At 44.8% G+C, this 5939-nt stretch overlaps 1 long non-coding RNA gene across 1 annotated transcript; it reads left to right on the top strand.

Moving 5' to 3' along the window:
- Positions 1-983: 983 nt before the first annotated feature.
- On the top strand, positions 984-4572 carry LOC145539126 (uncharacterized). The gene is made up of 2 exons (XR_014077584.1): positions 984-2013; positions 2621-4572. It is a non-coding gene; the product is annotated as an uncharacterized LOC145539126 (long non-coding RNA).
- Positions 4573-5939: the final 1367 nt, after the last annotated feature.

Here is a 5939-nt window from a genome sequence, read left to right as displayed (position 1 = left end):
AATAAACTGCTTTAGTTGATGCATATAAATACTGGGCACCCAATGCAACTGCTTTTAAATATGAATGTGGAAGGACGATCTTTGTAAGCAGCATGCTCGCATCATCATATGCACAAGCTGATTCTATTCTTCTAGCAATCTCTTCAAGCTGTTACAAAAACCCTTCATGGTACAGTGTGCCATGATAGCATGTGGGCTTCAGCTCACAAACTTCACAAGTGCAAATGAAAGCACTAAACATTCTTGCCAGTTGTCGTTTACAATCTATTTCACCAGATAATCCAGAATATAATTTTATTATTTAGGTTATCATTGAGAGAAAGGTAAAATATATTTAAAGTAATTGTATCTCTTTATATGAAGAGCTCTTAAATATTAGCGAAGAAAGATAAGTAATCTTATTGACAAATAGAGAAAGAATATGAATAGATACATAACAGCAATGAAATTAAAATGGCATGTAACAAATGGAAAGACTTCTGCTTAAGCATGGCAAATTAAACATACGTATTTCCCCTTGCTTCCTTCTATACTCTGTTAAAATTGCAAAAAGTAATGAAAAAGCACAGCTCACTGGGAAAGGCATGAAAGCAGATGAGGAACATGGATGTCATTTTGGAAACTGGGAAGCAAGTAGACGAGCGACTCTCACTTAGCAGCCAGAATGGAACCTGAGACCACAGGAGTGGCGGGTAAGGGTGGCACACAAGCAAGAAGAAGGAAATCCATTCACACCGCAGTCCTCTGAGGGCACAGGGATTGTTTATTACAAGCTTGGTTATAATGGTGTTGTTTTTAAGCCATATATGTGTGTATTATTGACCCTTGCCCCTTGGTTTCATGCCCTTGTGTAGTCTCTTCCCACACTAAATGCGGTGGTATAAGTAATAGGACCTTGTGGCAATGACAAAGTGTGACCTCAGAGGCTAGGTCACAAAGATTCTATTGTTCTGCCTTCCTTTCTCTCATGGAGAACCGCTCTTGAATAGGGCAGCTACATGTTATCAGGACATAGGAGTGGCCCTATGGGGAGGTCTGTGTGTACTGACCACCAGCCTTGCTAACCGTGAGAGCAAGCGAGCCATTTGGAAGCAGCTCCGCCAGCAGAGCCAAGCCTTCAGATGACGGCAGCCCCTGCCAACAGCCTGGCTGCAATCTCAGGAGAGACACTAAGCCAGAAACACCCATGTAGCTGCTCCAGGATTCCTGAAGTGGAGAACCTGAAATGAGAAACCTTTCCTAGCCACTGAGTTTTGGAGAAATTTTGTCACACAGCAACAGACAACTACTGTGAGCAACCATAGACTAGAAACATTGAAGAAGAAGGTGCAGGAAGTGACAGGAGAGCCTGAAGTAGCCATAGTTCAGTGTGAATGCGACTGGCCACCAGGACAGAAGACCCCAGGATGGGCATGTGAGACATACAGACATCTCTTAGAAACTCCTAGAAGTTTTACGGAGTAAAGGCACTGTGAGAATAGTAGCGGGCAGGCTGTTTACTCAGTTGCTCAGTCATGTCTGATTCTTTGTGATCCCATGGACTATAGCCCATCTAGCTCCTCTATCCATGGGATTCTCCACGTAAGAATACTGGAGTGGGTTGCCGTGTCCTCTTCTGGGGAATCTTCCCACCCCAGGGATAAAATCTGTGTCTCCTGCATCTCCTGCATTGGCAGGTGGATTCTTTACCACTGGGAAGCCCAGTGGGAAGGCTAGACTCCTGTTAATGGGGAATGGGAAGCGCAGGTTGTTTAACAGTGGGGTAGCACTGCACCAGGACACAGATGACTCTCTAAGCCAACAGTGATGTACCTATGTTGTTGTTGTTCAGTTACTAAGTCGTGTCCAACTCCTTGTGACCCCATGGACTGCAGCACATCAGGATTCCCTGTCCTTCACTACCTCTCAGAGTTTGTTCAGATTCATGTCCATTGAACCGATGATGCTATCTAACCATCTCATCCTCTGCCAGGTTATATATAAAACAGCTGGAAGGAAATTTTAATAATGAAGGTATCTGGATGGTGAGATTATAAGTAAACATTTACCTGTTTCCTTAGTCTGTTTTGAACCTTCCACATTTTCTGCAGTGAGCATGTGTTGGGTTAAAATTTGTTTTAATTGTGGCAAAATACACATAACATAAATTTTGCAATTTAAGTGTACAGTTCAGTAGTACCAAGCCCATTCACATTGTTGTGCAACCATCACTGCTATCCATCTCCAGAACTTCTTTTCATCTTGCAAAACTGAAACTCTAGACCCATAAAACAACTCTCCATTCCCCCTTACCCAAGCCCCTGTTAACCATGACTCTACTTTCTATCTCTATGGAATTGACTGTTCTGGGGATCTGTGTAAGTGGATTCATGCAATAGTCCTTTAGTGTCTGGTTTGTTTCACTTAGCATAATGCCCTCAAGTTTCAACCATATTATAGCATATGTCAAATTTTCCTCCTTTTTAAAGGCTGAAAAATATTCCATTGCATGTATATACCACATTTCGTTTATCCGTTTGTCTGTTGGTGGGCACTTGGGCTGTGCATCAGCCTGCTCAGGCAGCTAGAACAAAATACTCAGACTGGGTGGCTAAAACAACATAAATTTATTTTCTCACAGTTCTTCAGGCTGAAAATCCTACATCAAAGTTTTGACTGATTCAGTTTCCGGTGACGGCTCTCTTGCCAGCTTGCAGACGACTGCTTCCTTTCTGTGTCCTCATACGGCCTTTCCTGCATGTGTACACACAGGAGGGGGACTGCTTCCTCCACCAGCTCTTCTCTGTTGTTGTCGTCTAGTCGCTCAGTCGTGTCTGACTCTTTGGGACCCCATGGATGGCAGGATGCCAGGCTTGCCTGTCCTTCAGTATCTCTGAGTTTGCTCAAATTCACGTCCATTGAGTCGATGATAACATCCCATTATCTCACCCTCTGTTGGACCATAAAGAAGGCTTAGCACCAAGGAATTGATGCTTTTGAACTGTGGTATTTAGAAGACTCTTGAGAGTCCCTTGGACTGCAAGAAGATCCAACCAGTCCATCCTAAAGGAGATCAGTCCTGAATATTCATTGGAAGGACTGATGTTGAAGCTGAAGCTCCAATACTTTGGCCACCTGATGCAAAGAGCTGACTCATTGGAAAAGATTGTGATGCTGGGAAAGACTGAGGGCAGGAGGAGAAGGGGGTAACAGAGGATCTCTTCTTATAAGGGCATTAATCCTATTGGATCAAGGCACCTCTGAAATTAGGATGCCCTCCCCCGCAGGAGATCAGAAAACTTGCACTCTGACATTTTTCCTCCCTGGTTTCTCAGAGTTCGTATGAAGATCACTGCTTGTGTTAGCAGGTCTTGTGGTCAACAGAGATGTTAAGGGCACAGGTTAGAAGTCACTCCAGTCCTGAGGACGTGAGCTGCTCACCCTCTTGGTGGGGTGCACCTCAGTAACAGAGAAAACTTCTTCCAGGGTATTGCATTGATGGGTTAGTTATCCACTCATTTCTCTCTCAAAAAAAACTTCCTCTAAGCCCCAAGAGTTGCTCCTTATGAGGTCAGCACCTGTGAGATCTGGTGCTGGGTAGGGCTGTGCAGAGCATGGCATCCTCAGTGGAGGAAAGTGCAAAGCATAGACATTAACAACATGGAACTCACAGCAGCCAGAAAGGTGTATGGGCTGGGAAAAGTCTGGGGGTGAGAGCACCTAGTTAGGAGGTTTTCCGGGGAGAGGTAAAGGAAATCATGTGATGCTGTTAGTGATTGTATTTATGCAGCACTTGCCCCCAGGACCAGGGAACAGAGGTGAGAGACTGACCCCCTAGGGCCTCGGGAGCAGAGCGCCTGCATGAACGGCAGTGTCCAGAACTTAATCTGTTAGGGGGTGCTTAGCTGCCTTTGTGTTGGAGGTGACCAGATAACTGGGCACTTCAGCTTCCTTCCCTTTGGTAATATTTAGCTATTAACCCACACACTATGACCAAATCAGCCTTTTTCATTTTCTTTTCTTCTTGAGGAAACATGTGTAAGAGACAAAATGGGACTTCCCTGGTGGTGTGGTGGATAAGAATCTGCCTGCCAATACAGAGGACATGGGTTCGATCCCTGGTCCAGGAAGATTCCACATGCCTCAGGGCAACTAAGCGCATGTGCCACAACTAGTGAGCCCCTGTGCCTAGAGCCCGTGGTCTGCAACAAGAGAAGTCACTGCAATGAGAAGCCAGCACACCACAACGAAGAGTAGTCCTCAGGCTCCACAGCTAGAACGCCCGAGTGCAGCAATGAAGACCTGGCGCAGCCAAAAATAAAGAAATAAAATTTTTTTAAAAAGATTGAAAAAACCCGCACTGAAAAGGAAGGAAAGGCAAAATGATTTCTGTCAAGCATTTACTTTCCTTCATTTTGGCAGCTAAACTGGTTTCCAAACCATACCTACGTTTCTGTCTCTAAACCATATTTTGATGTTACAATTGTCCTGATAGTGATATCTATTGCTAATGGGGAAAGTATTGAACAACTGTGGCTGCATCCTCTCATGTAATTTCCACACCACAAATGAAGCGTTACTAGTTCCGTTTTATATATGGTGATTTTATAGATGGCATTTTATAGAAAAGCGAGGCAATCAATGAATGGGGAAATTCATTAATGAATGAAAGAATTATGAATTAATGAATGGAGCAATTAACCAAGGAGCAATTAAATAACTTACCAGTTGATATAGCTAGTAACTGAGGAAGCCAGAGTTTGACCTTAGCATATCCTCCTCCACCCACCATGCATCTTCCTTTTGGCCTGAAACCTCCACAAAATCTGCAAGATTTATTTTCTGTATAACTGACTTCACTCATACCTGCACTCCATTCCGTTTTAAATAAGATCCCAAACAGTCTGGGAAATGTGTCCATTGTAGGCTCAGCTCTCCAGCAAGTCCAAAGCAGAGTGGTATCTGTTGTTGAGGAAGGGGGATTTGTGAGAAATTTGGTTTTGTGACCATAAGCCGGCTGTAGGGCTGATTCACCACCTTTCCAGGCCCCGTGAAACCCCAGCAGAGGATGCTGACAAACTTTTCCCTGTGCTGAATCAGGATTTCACAGACAATGAACACAAAGACCTGTCACCCCTACAGAAGAACAATGCTGTCCTTCATCCTGGTGCATGACAGCCAGGCCCCAGGCAGACCCAGAGTGGGCCCTGTAGGGTGGTGGGCTGCCCACTTCCTGGACCACCCTCCTGGGCCCCTCAGATCACATGGAGGCTGATGCTCAGATGACACACTTCTGAGTCAGATCTTCCTCATGGAGTGGAATTTAAGGATGTTTTCCAATATTTCTCACCCCCTCCCTCCCCCACGCTGCCTTCCTCATGGAGTTGACATGGCAGCTGCAGCACCTAATGGGGTATTAATGCCTGGAAATTGGTAAGTACCCCATACCAAGAAACTGTTGTTGTTGTTGTTTAGTTGCTAGATAGTGTCCAACTCTTTGTGATCCCATGGACTATAACCTGCTAGGCTCCTCTGTCCATGGGATTTCCCAGGTAAGAATACTGGATTGGGTTGCCATTTCCTTCTCCAGGGAATCTTCTTGACTCAGGGATTAAACCTGAGTCTCCTGCATTGGCAGGTGATTTCTTTACCACTGAGCCACCATGGAAGCCCATATCAGTGGATAGCATTTTCAAAAATAAACATAAAAAATCCTAGAGGGAGAAAGGAATGGATGATAAGCACAGGCTCACTGTACATGTGGGTGATATTGGGTGAAATGTGGCTTAGAAAACAGTCCTTGTCCCCCACCCCACTTCCCAAGCTCCACATCACTGTCCCAGCAACGCATGACCAATTCCAGGGTAACTGTGCCCATCTGAAGATGGCCTGAGAAGAGGCCTTTCTAACTTTCTAAAGCCAAGGAAGTCACTTGTGTGCAAGATATAAATCATAGACAC

This window comes from Giraffa tippelskirchi, chromosome 2 (assembly GCF_054371585.1).
Source record: "Giraffa tippelskirchi isolate mGirTip1 chromosome 2, T2T-mGirTip1v1.2.pri, whole genome shotgun sequence".
NCBI classification, from domain to species: Eukaryota; Metazoa; Chordata; class Mammalia; order Artiodactyla; family Giraffidae; genus Giraffa; species Giraffa tippelskirchi.
This window is presented reverse-complemented; position numbering and strand designations above follow the sequence as displayed.